Source organism: Daucus carota, chromosome 4, assembly GCF_001625215.2.
Source record: "Daucus carota subsp. sativus chromosome 4, DH1 v3.0, whole genome shotgun sequence".
Taxonomy (NCBI): Eukaryota; Viridiplantae; Streptophyta; class Magnoliopsida; order Apiales; family Apiaceae; genus Daucus; species Daucus carota.
In genome coordinates this window covers 24,408,946-24,421,946 of record NC_030384.2, presented here as the reverse complement: position 1 = coordinate 24,421,946, position 13,001 = coordinate 24,408,946, and positions in this window count along the sequence as shown.

The following is a 13,001-nucleotide window of genomic DNA, read 5'->3' as shown; positions in this document are numbered from 1 at the left end:
ATCCGGGCATTATATTTTTTGATTATTTTTTCCCAACATTAAAAAGGTCGTTTATTAACATCCGTACGGTTGGATCGTCCAAAAAATCGACTAAAAAAATCGAACAGTGAATATGTGAGTTGACCCGTTAACAGAATCATATCCTATCATACGAAAACAGTTACGATCCGACTACGATCCGGGCATTATATTTTTTGATTATTTTTTCCCAACATTAAAAAGGTCGTTTATTAACATCCGTACGGTTGGATCGTCCAAAAAATCGACTAAAAAAATCGAACAGTGAATATGTGAGTTGACCCGTTAACAGAATCATATCCTATCATACGAAAACAGTTACGATCCGACTACGATCCGGGCATTATATTTTTTGATTATTTTTTCCCAACATTAAAAAGGTCGTTTATTAACATCCGTACGGTTGGATCGTCCAAAAAATCGACTAAAAAAATCGAAAGTGAATATGTGAGTTGACCCGTTAACAGAATCATATCATGTCATACGAAAACAGTTACGATCCGACTAAGATCCGGGCATTATATTTTTTGATTATTTTTTCCCAACATTAAAAAGGTCGTTTATTCACATCCATACGGTTGGATCGTCAAGAAAATCGATTAAAAAAATCGAACAACAAATATGTGAGTCGTCCCGTTAACTTGAAAATAATTCGACATTTTATGTTACAATCCGACTACGATCCGGGCATTATTTTTTTTTGATTATTTTTCCCCGACACAAGTGCCACATCAGCAGAAGTGGGACCCACATGTGGGGACCACATGCCACATCAGCACATGTGGGGCCCACTTCCGCTATAAATATCTTCGTTGCTCATTTGTTAAAACACACACCCCGAGCCACATCTTCTTTTATCATTTCCTTTTCTCATTTTCTTTTATCATTCCCTCTCTTTCCCCTCTTCGCTTCCGAGCTTCCGACCTTCCGACCTTCAACTCTTCCGAACTTCCGAGCTTCTTCTCCCAATTTATTCATTTTCTCATGTTTGAATTTCTTTTTCTCATGTTTGAATTTGATTATAACTGCTTCGTTTGAGATTTATTGCAGGGGAACTCAGATGTTTAAGCGAAGCTCAAAACTTAGATTGGAATGGAGGAGCTCGAAGCTCAAAAATCAGAGTTGACCAGGTGAGTCTTGAGGTCCAAACCATGAGCCCAGGTGAGTTTCAATTTATGTGCTAATTGAATTCGATTTCAATTTATTCGAATTCGATTCTATTTCATTCTATTTCAATTTTATGTGCTAATTTCAGTTCTATTTCGATTCTATTTCAATTTATTCGAATTCGATTCGATTCTATGTGAGTTTAGGTGCTAATTATTCATTCTATTTCGATTTCAATTTTTGTGCTAATTTCATTTCGAATTCAGAGTTAATTTTTGAGTTAATTTCAGTTTAGGTGCTAATTATTCAGAGTTGTGATTGATTGATTTTTGTGCTAATCTTTTGTTCGAATTCGATTTTAATTTTTGTGCTAATTTGAATTCGAATTGGCATAAATTGATTGAGTTAAGTCGAGAAGGTGTTGTAATTTATGTTACTTCGAATTCACATAAACTGAGTAGTGCTGTAATTTGTGTAAAGCTTGTGTTGTAAAGCTTGTGTTGAAAAGCTTGTGTGTAAAGCTAATTTATGTTCTGTTGTTTTTTAAGAAATATGTGTGAAATTGTGTAAAGCTTGTTTAAGAAATTCATTGAAAACTAACCATATAACCATTACAAACCATATAAACCATTACTAACTTACCAATTGTACTGGAAAACACTAACTACTGGAAAATAGGTTGCTAGTAAAAACCCACTTTTTGGTTGTGTGTCTAAATGGAAAACACTAACTGGAGAGGGTTGAGTTTATATTTTTGGAGAGGGTTGTGTGTCATTTTTGGTAAAAACCCACCTTTTGGTCTAAATGGCTACTGTCTAAATCAACATGAACCAAAAAACCCACTTTTTGCTTTTACTGGCCAACAGAACTGAGAAACAAAAGACCTAAACAAAAGACCATACTAAAACCAAATGCTCAAAACCTAAACAACAAAAGTCAGATGCTTAAAACCATACTAAAACCAGATGCTTAAAACTAGATGCTTAAAACCCATACTTAAAACATACTTAAAATCATCAAATCACCCAACAAAAGTCAGTTAAAACCCATACTTAAAACATACTTAAAATCATCAAATCACCAACATACTTAAAATCAACACACATACTTAAAACATACTGCCTTAAAATGATCAGAAGTCTTTAAACCACCATACAAACTTCAATCAAAAGTCTTAAAACAATACTTAAAGTCTTAAACCACCATACTTAAAGTCTTAAATCAAAAGATTCAAACATACTTAAAACGATAAAATCAAAAGATTCATACTTTTGATAATCAAAAGTCTTCAAACAAACTGACTTTTGATCATCCCCGCCCATGACGCAGACGCCGGACCAGTTCCGCCTGCTCCACCATCACAGCTTTCAGATCGTCCCCGAGCATCTCCACCATCTTGTTCAGGGTAGCAGTCATCTGGTTCAGCTCCACCATCTGTTCACGGAGAGTCGCCAAGTGACCGTTCAGGTTGCACAACGATTTCTCCACATTCTCCGTGTATATGGGCTGCTGTGTTACCGAGTTGGAGGCAGAGTGATTGCTATGAAAAAGAAAAAATATTAGTGATAAAAAAATGAAAGGAAACGAAAATGAAACATGCATAAAGTAGAAGATGAAGAAAGATTACCTTGAAGACGCCATTTTCAAAGGATGAGAAATTAAACCCTCGAGTTAGATGCTTGAGAAAAATGAAAGATGAAGATGAAGAGGCCCTCGACTTTGCTTGAGAAAGATGAAAAAAGACCCCCTCGGCTGGAGGGTTTATATAAAGGCAGTGAAAAAAACCCCCTCGGCTGTGGTGCAATCACCAATTACACACGGCACATTAATCACACTCGGTGCCTCTTTGTTTCTTTTGCAACATTATTTTTTTTTGTTTGAAGGCAATTATTTTTTTGATTTAAACACTGCATATTTAAATACATTAAACCCAATTGATATGTTTTTTAAAATTATATTACAATTATTTTTAAATACAAAAAATATTTTTACGATGCTTCAATAAATTAAATCCGATTGATAAGTTTTTTATAATTATATTACAATATATTATATTTAAATACATAAAATATTTTTACAATGCTTCAATAAATTAAACCCAATTGATATGTTTTTTCAAATTATATTACAATTATTCTTAAAATAAATCATGGCAGACTTTGAAAAATTAATCTGGTTATTTTAAACAAAGCAAATAATTTTTTTAAACAAATCAAAGATTTTTTTAAACCAAAAAGCAAAGAAATGGGCCAGATTGATGAAACACGGTGATGGATGAAATGGGCTAGATAAGTGAGAGCCCAGCAAAGAAAGGAACCCGATATAAACTAGTAATGCAAAATTTTAAACAAATGAAATGTTGCTATAGTGGTTTGCAATGAGTTTTGTTAAGTGTGAGGTCAAGGGTTCGATTCCCTTGGCCTTCAAAAATTTGTTGATAACTTTTTAATCAAAGATGGGACCCAGCCTGTGGGGCCCACCACGGCCACGTCAGCAGCCATGGGACCCAACACTGCCACGTCAGCAGCCGTGGGTCCCAGGCAGTGGTGGGACCCACAACCACCACGTCAGCAGTGGTGGGACCCACCACTGCCACGTCAGCGGATGGGGGACCCACAACCGCCACGTCAGCCGATGTGGGACCCACCACTGCCACGTCGGAGGATGTGGGACCCACCACTGCCACGTCAGCGGTTGCGGGACCCACAACCGCCACATCAGCAGTAGTGGGACCCACCACTGCCACGTCGGAGGATGTGGGACCCACCACTGCCACGTCGGAGGATGTGGGACCCACCACTGCCACGTCAGCAATAGTGGAGCCCATATGCTGATGTGTACAGCTGTGGGTCCCACATGAGCTGACGTGTACAGTTGTGGGGACCACTGAAAATAATTATGAATTAAAATATAAGCATAAGAGTAACGGGATATGTTACAACATGTATGATATAACGTAACACCAGCATACTGCTGTAACACAAACGCTCTAAAGTAACAATTGGTAGTGATGTAAGGTAACATTGAATTGATTAATATTACGGTAGGTCCAAAAAGTATGGCTACTGTAACACAAAATTGGCATTACATTAGAAAAGTGTCTTATTTGCCCATCTATGGCGTAGTGGTTATAAACATGAAAAAGGAAGAATGAACAAGTGGGAGAATATTAAATAAGAAAAATTATTTCAAACTCAGGTCATATATTTAATTATTAAAAAGTATGAACCAATCGAAACAAGTTAAATTTATAAAATTCAGGGTTTAGCATGTGCTCATGAACACACCAAGAGGAAAACTGATAATTAATAACTAGAAATGTCACCACTTCCCCAACTATGACTTTTTTTCATATTATTTCTATTTGGATCTTCACTTCCGCTGGTATATTTCAAAAAAAAAATAGTTAAATAGCGGTCTCGACTCTCGTACGCATAAAGTGATATTTTCAACTATGTACATATTTGTTTTTATATAATATGTGAATATAAGATATTTTACCGTAGTGATTTATGCAACTTTTCTTGTGAAATAACTTTCATACCTTGTATTATCATGTATTTTATCTATAACTTATCTTCGTGATATGATTTATGTTACATATATGACGGAATTTCATCAATTTAGAAAATGTTATAAAACTTTGATGTGTTAACACATATAAATTTATAAGATTACAACGATGTTTACCAAAATTAACATTTAATTATTAAATAAGAAACTAACATAATGATTTTGTTCGGTGAGTAGACTAGGCTAGGGAGGAGGATATATATGTGTGTCTTTGTGTGTATATGTGTGTGTGTGCATGCTCACAACAATGATAAAAATATAGTAGTAAATGCCTTAATGGCATCTTTGTACATATTTGAAAATTGTAAATATCTTTCTATTATAATATTTCTCGAAGTCATCTAACACTACACCAATTTGCTATAAAAGGGGCTATCATTTTATTCATAACAAGCATCAACATCTCTTCTACTCAAAACTAGTAAGCTTGTTTTTTTTTTGTTTTTTTTTTTTGAGTTGGCATTCTTTTCATCTCTATTGTTTAGATCTCTTTACACTCTTGACCATACATATTTCTCAACTCATAAGGATATCAAAATAAAACTTATTTTCATTCATTCATGAAGTTTTTTTTTCTTTTTTTTTAATATCCACATATATTTTCTCAATGTTTGTTTGATTCAACAATATGTATCTCAAGCCCTACTATACCTCTCTTTATATATTTACAGATCTTATAAGTAACAAATATAGTTGTATACCACTTGAGAATGGATTGATTCCAAGAAGGTTTGACACCATAACACACTAAAAAAAGCTAGATTAAATACTAATACATTGTCCTTTTTGATTTTTGAATGCAGACTTTTAACACACTTACACATCAGTCACGGAAGGTTTCTCTAATTGGCCTACGCAAGTCCATATTTCCGAAGCAAATTTTCGTGTGTTTCACACCATGGGTCGCATGTTATACATGATCCTTTTGACAGAACTCTTCTGCGATCCCATGGATGCCATGAATACCATGTCCTTTTGGTTGTGGCTTGAGGGTTTCCTAAGCATCATAAGAAGAATCATCCATTTACCAATCCAACTCATTAGTGAGCTTGTAGATGAGGCTAAAATATGCCTCAATTTTATCAAAAACCCATAACAACCTCTCATTAATGAAGTCAATGAAATTCATTTTACACAAAGCTTCATACATGGATTTTCACTCCAGTATTTGCAAAAAAATCAAACACTTGCAATATTTGGAGTGGAAATAGTTCGAACACAAATTTGTATGCACGTTTTTAGTGATTTAATGCAACAAACTATTTTTCAAAATGAAGCTTGGCGCATAGCTGAGAGCCAACAACAACTTTACATGCAATTAATGTTGTCTAATGGTTCTAGCAGTAGTGTTTTGCCTCATGAAAATCGGACTATGTTTGCTACATTTTCCAAAGGCTATCCAGTGATCGAGTGGGAAATTCGAGAATTTCTTGTGCAAAATTTTGGAGACTGCATTGAATAATTTTCCATGGAAGAAGTGAGAAAGATCGGAGATCAATCACTATTTGCAAGAATTGTATTCTTTGGAGTTGACATAATTTATACCATCCTCAATGGATTGCCGAAGGCTAAGTTTACCATTAATGGTAAACATGTTTGGATGAGAAAATATGTTCCAAGAAGTCAAAAACATTTAAATAAAACACCTCACGGCGCACAATAAGGTGTTGCCTAAATAGTTTTTAGGTCATGTAGTATTTACAAATCTATGTTTCAATAAAAAAAATTGTTTTATAAGAGCATCATGTGTATTTTATATTCACCATCCCTAAAAGTTTTAAAGCAATAATCAATCTTGATGTCGAAAATGATATAATTCGGGAACTCGGTAAACAGGAGTGGTGATAGTATGTTTATATAGTAACTCTTCTAAATCATCCATGATTTAGAAAGAAGGCTAAATTGAATGCTTATTTTATATTTAATAGGTATGAAAATGGTTTGTCCATATTAAGTAATTAACACGAAACATATAATAATAAAATAATACACAACATTTGTTTGGTGGGACGAATGTCGTTACACATGATACAACTGTCCGTTCTTGACTAGCCTAAATTTTAATTGGCATCTTTGGTTAAGTTGTTAGAGGGATGTTTCATTGTAAAAACTTGTCACGTTTGACATGTTTCAATTTTAATTGTCATTATTTGCATGTGATTTTGGATGCTCTATGTGATTTTAATATTAAACCTTGTCATCATTAAGTTCACACTAGTCATATGTTAATCTGTTTATACATATATGATTTAGAAAGTGAAAATAAAATGTGTGTGTATGAAAGGTCTTACTACACTAGAAATCTTCTCATCATGAATATATCAGTGTTTATAAGTGATCCCAAAGATTGCTAAATCAATTAATTCTTAAGGTACTTTTATCAAACACGCGTGCTTCAATGAAATATACAGATCTATGGCCACTACTCATGCCAGCAAAAGTAACAATCAAATCATTAACCGGTTAAAAACACAAAATAACTGAAGCCCATTAGATAAGAAGACATGGCATTACCCTCTCAAACCCACAAGTAGGTGACCCAAGATTACTCAGATTCCTCTCATAACATTGGTTCCTATGATGTGCAACAACAACAATAGTATCCATCAAGTTCCTCTCATTCATACTGACCGCTTCCTCTTTTTAATTAGTGTTCGGTAATGATAAAGTTTGTTCAAATTTTCTTTTTACGCATAATATATATTTTTTATAAATATTTTAGAAATACCCTTTAAAAAATCCAATTATATCAGTTAACCTCAAGTTTTTAACGGCACTTTAACACGAGACACTCCTTTAAAAAGCGGAGATAAAATTTAGGCACATTTTTGAGAATTTGAAAACCTGACCAATTTTTTGTAACTTGGTGTAAAGTTTGGCCACAACTGTGAAGCTTACTCTTTAAAATCTAGAGTATTTTAAATTTTGAATATCTTGCTATCAAGCTACTGTTTAAAATATTATGCACTTATTTAAAACATATTAAATATAAAATTTGCCAAGTATAAGACATTCCTACATCATAACAAGCATTAGTGTCATCTTGAACTTATCGAGATTTATTCACGTATGCCATTTAAATGTTGAGAACTTCGAAATATGATCAGAGTAAAGTGTGTAATACATGTAAAGATCGAAAGATTCTCTAATTTTTGATTCTAGAGATATAAGTTAAAGAAATGTAAGAATAATTTCTCTACTTTCGAAAGAAATTTATGAAATTTTTCATACCTCATGACTCGTAACACAGAATTAAAACTTGGGAGAATAAATTTTATAAAATTAGAGATCTGTCTAAGTCTTGCCAAGTCCACTTCTTACGACAAATGAAATAGCAAGTAAAGAAGTTTCATATAGTGAAATTAAAGAACTACATATAGAAGTCTCATACGAACTCAAGCCTTGCCTTGATCCAAAGGGTCACAGTTGAAGAGACAGTGGGAAGATTTTATCAAAGGAAATCCGGTCCCAAACCCTATGTATGGCACGGAGTTCCCACTTACTAGCTAGGCCTTATTGCTCGGTTAGTCCGATTACATACCTGTGTTGGTTATGGAGCTAGTCGACAGGTTCTTAGAAAAAATCCTAAACATGCTAGGATGTCGTGTAATACGCATTTTCACCTAAAATCTGCATCGAAAAGTCACATGTAGCAAAGTCATAAGGCTATATCGTGAACTCTCATCGAGCAAAGTCTAAAATGCTATTTGAGGAGTGGAAATTTTATCAACAAGTCGAGAAAACTTAAGAAAAGTGACTTATTGATAAGTCTAAAAATCAACTTATCGACAAGTCCATAATAGAAGATGTAGAGAAGTCCTTCACAATATTAGCACTTAGAATAATTTTGGAGAATTCCTATTATATGCAAATTCTTACTATAAATGATATGCAACTTCAGAGAATTTCTGACATGCCATTTTAAAAGATTGGTATGCTCTTTGATTGCTAGGTGAATGAGAATATGCAAATTTGTGGCTCATTTTCAACTTCTTTTTAACACACACACACACATATATATGTATGACTTATACCCTTACAATTGAGTATCCAGGACGTGAGACGACAGTAGAGGATAAACACTTAATCACCTGAGCTATCAAACCGTGCTCTTTTATCATATATTTAAATGAATATCTATTTTTATAGTTCAGATGTTTATGAACACATACAACGTGTAACAGTAAAAAAATGGATCATCTATTTTTAACAACCTGGAGTTGCAGTAGAAGTTCGGGAAGGTGGAAGCGCCGTCAATTATGGGGCGGTTTGGCTAACCATATTTTTCATAAATAAGGACTTATTTTCGGAGAGAAGTACATAAAATTCTACTTTTTTATGAAAAAAACCTTTTTTTGTCAAATAACGAATATGAGACACCTGTTTAACATTTATATCCAAAAAAAATTATAAAAAATGCATTTTTTAATAAATAAGGGCTTCTTTTTTTGAAAGATCGGTGACCAAACAGGCACTATATATGCTTGCTTTTAAGAGCCAGAGCCAGCTGGTGAAGTACTTCCAGTTCCACAGGGTCTTCACGGAAATCAGATGGCTGAGATTTTGTTACACCCTTCATCCTCCGAAAGTATTGAGAAATATTTCTTCGGGTGCAGTAGGATGAGATTACATCATTAGCATCAGACTTGGCTTTAGAAGCAAAGCCCTTGGTCTTTAGTAAGGTGGATGCTAGAGCCAGACGTTTGGCAGGGTACTTTGGCAAAGCCTCTTCGTTTAGATAGACAGTGCAGAAGATTTCCTTGTGAACGAACTTGACACAGTATGGGTTCTTAACAACCTGAGGACTGTTGAAAACAGCACAATCCAACAGTTTGTCACGAAGAAGTTCATTTAAGTTGGAGCAACGCTTGACTTTGTTGCGAAGTACCCAGAGCTCAGATACAGAGATTGATGTGAGAAATTCGATAGATAGTCTGAATGAACCATTCCTCTGTGTGTAGACAACCAGCTCCCATTCTTCAAGCAAACCCCTAACAACAACAGTTACATATTCCAGCTCTAAAGCCAAAGGCATGCATAAAAACATCCTCATCAGGGTTTACCTCTCGGAGATCATAGATCAGAGATAAGAACTTCCTATCATCGAAAGTTTCCCTTTGAGGTCCATTAATATTCTTCTTGCAATGTACCAGCAGAATTAGCAGTATATCCCACATCAGAAGCATATACTAGAAGCATATACAGATCCTACAAGAATGATTCGAACATCAAAAGAGTAATAAATAATCTATCATTTGCAATCCTACATATGTTCAAAGCACTTGATGATGCATAGGCATAACTAGAAAATAAGAACAAGTATACAAATACATGTTAGCAAATAACTCACCAGCAAGAGCTGCAGCTTCCCTTTCCATCTTCTCAGCATTAGCAACTTCAGCCATAAGTTTCGGAATTTCCCGTTCCATAGAACGTATGTTCTCCTCCAAAATCTGAGTCATCTCATCGTTGACAACATGAATATCTTCTTTACATATTCAAGGGCAGCCCTGTTCAATTTATGAATACATATATACACCTTGTAGAAATCTACAAACTACTAATTTATAGATATAACCAATAACATAGTATAACTAATTCAAAGCTAAAAATACACCTAAAAAATGTATTTAAAAACAAATAACAAATTAACTAAAGTGTAATTTTCACAAGCAAATATGGAACCGGTTTTCCAAATGCTTACGCAACTGATTTATGTTTTAGTATTGATATTTAATCTTTGCGTATTGGTGTATTCTTGTTTCAGACTTACTAAAATTAAACTACCCGGGAGATTTTGTTAGAATATGGTGTTAGCTATATTCTTCAAACTACGGTATGTAGAATTCCGGAAGCCATATTAATCTATGGCTACATTGTTTTTTATCATTACAATTAATATGAATAGATGTTACCGTATAAATGATTTGATATCTACGGAAATGCTAAACTCTATGTAGCCGTAGCGGTGTAACTAAACTAATGAAAAACCGGTGGGACATAAATCTTTTTTCTAAGGCGATTAATAATTAAAATGGTAAAATTTTCAATGTAGCGGGTTAAACAAAATTTCCACTAACTCACAACACGCTCCCGGTCTCACAACTCTCTCTCTCTCTCGCTCTCAAACCGCTCTCTCTCGCACATCTCTCTCTCCCAATCTCTCTCGCACATCTCTCTCTCCCAATCTCTCTCGCACATCTCTCTCCCAATCTCTCTCACAGCTTTGTCTCAACACTCTCTCGCTCAAAACTCTCTCTTGCTCACTTCTCAACCAATGGGTTTCAATTAGGGATCTCGAGCAACAGATTGTACAAGGGGTTGTAAAAAGGGGTTTCAACGGTATTGAATCAATTTGGATTCTTCATTAACGGGTTCAAGGAACGATTCTACTGCTGTGGATCCGAGTTAGCTAGGGTTCTTCGGCAATTGGTTTTGCATTACGGTTCTTGAGTAATTGATAATTGGGGCTTCTTCACATATCCTTTTCAATTCCAAAATTAGAATTTTAAATTATTGAATGTTAAATATAAGATAATTGCCGTTAATTATAAATGTTTAATTGGGATTTAATAATTATGCTTTGAATGGTTGTCTACCCTGTTTTGTTAATTATAAATGTTTAATTGGGATTTAATAATTATGCTTTGAATGGTTGTCTATCCTGTTTTAGTTAACTGCATGATCCTATCTAACTTCTCACTTTCGATTATCCGAGTGAAACCATGGGAAGAGCATTCGACAAGTACTTGGGACGAAATACCACACTAGGGCTTGCTTTATGGGGACCTCATAATATCGTGGCAGAGGTCAGAAGCTCTACTTTTCAAGCATCTTTAGCTTAGAATTGTTGTTTATCATGTGCACATATGACATATTTTTTGTTATTATGAAGTTTTTATCTTAATTATCCTAAAACTATATGTATATAAGTATGACCTTCAGTTTAAAAATGTTAGGCATTTTACTAGTGGTGCTCATGTACATGAGGTCCATAACAATGTAGAGAAATTCAAGGGAGAATGCATGTTAGGAATCACAAACCTATGCATTCAAATAACACTAGAAAATGATTGTATCTAGCTCCAAGATTTTTACCGTTATCATGCATAATCTTTTGCTCTTTCTTTACAGAGCTCATCTCCCTAACCCCATATATGTAAGCAAAAACAAAAAACATATAATCAAACCTATCAAAAAGTTTTTTTTATTTTTTATTATTCAAGTTTTGCACCCAACAACATGTATAAGTGATTTTTTTTAAATAGCATAAACATATTAACTCTCAACATAAATTCATAATCAATTAACATGGAATAATTTTTCTATGAAAGTAAAATAATATTACCTTAAGATATTTGTCAATGTCACAGACTCATGGACATATGAATCTCAATCATTTTTGGAGTATTTTCTTCATTATTTGCTTCAAGTATTTCATTAATAGATGTTAGATGATGAATATGAAAGAATATGGTAGGTGAATTATGCTAAAAAAAATCTATCATAAACTAATTTAAAGATATCAGAGATGTATGCCGTGGGGATTTGGCATAGAAAATTCAATGTGTTCGACAATAAAATTTTGGGCTCATCTTATGAGAAATATTTCCATTATTTTACTTTCTATATATCTAGAGAAAGACCATATGTAGAGTCAAGATTTTACCACTAGTAAATTATTCATTTTCTCCTTTTCTTTTCAAATCCTTCACTACCCTCCTACTTGTTGGCCACGTACCCTAACAAACACACACAAAATAAAAAGAATATGGGAGCTACTTACGATGGAAGACAAAAATTAGTATTTGTCCACAAAAATCTCTGTAAATCAATAGGCTCGTATAGATAACTTTGTTAATAAATATAAATTATAAGTTAATTGAGGTAAAAAAAATCATAATATATACTATAACAGAGTTATTAAATAATCAAGTATCCACTCATCAAGGTCTATGAAATTAAACTTAGTACTACAAAACTAATAATTTTTATCTTAAAATCAGAGACTCATGCTCTTCCTAAAACTTTTACCCTAAAGAGCGGCAAGCTTTTTTACTTTAAAAGAGCAGCAATTACAAAAACAAACACAAAATTATACTTGCAAACTAAAATTTCACACAAATATTATATTTTGCAAAAAAGAGTGTGTATATGAGTGTAAGAAAATCGCGTCAGCAGCTATATTAATACTCCCTCCGTCCCCCTGAGTAGTATACATTGGGGGACGGGGACGCGGCACGGACTTTAATGCTCCCGTAAAGTATAGTTGTGTAATTTATTTTTAAAATTTTCTTTTTCTG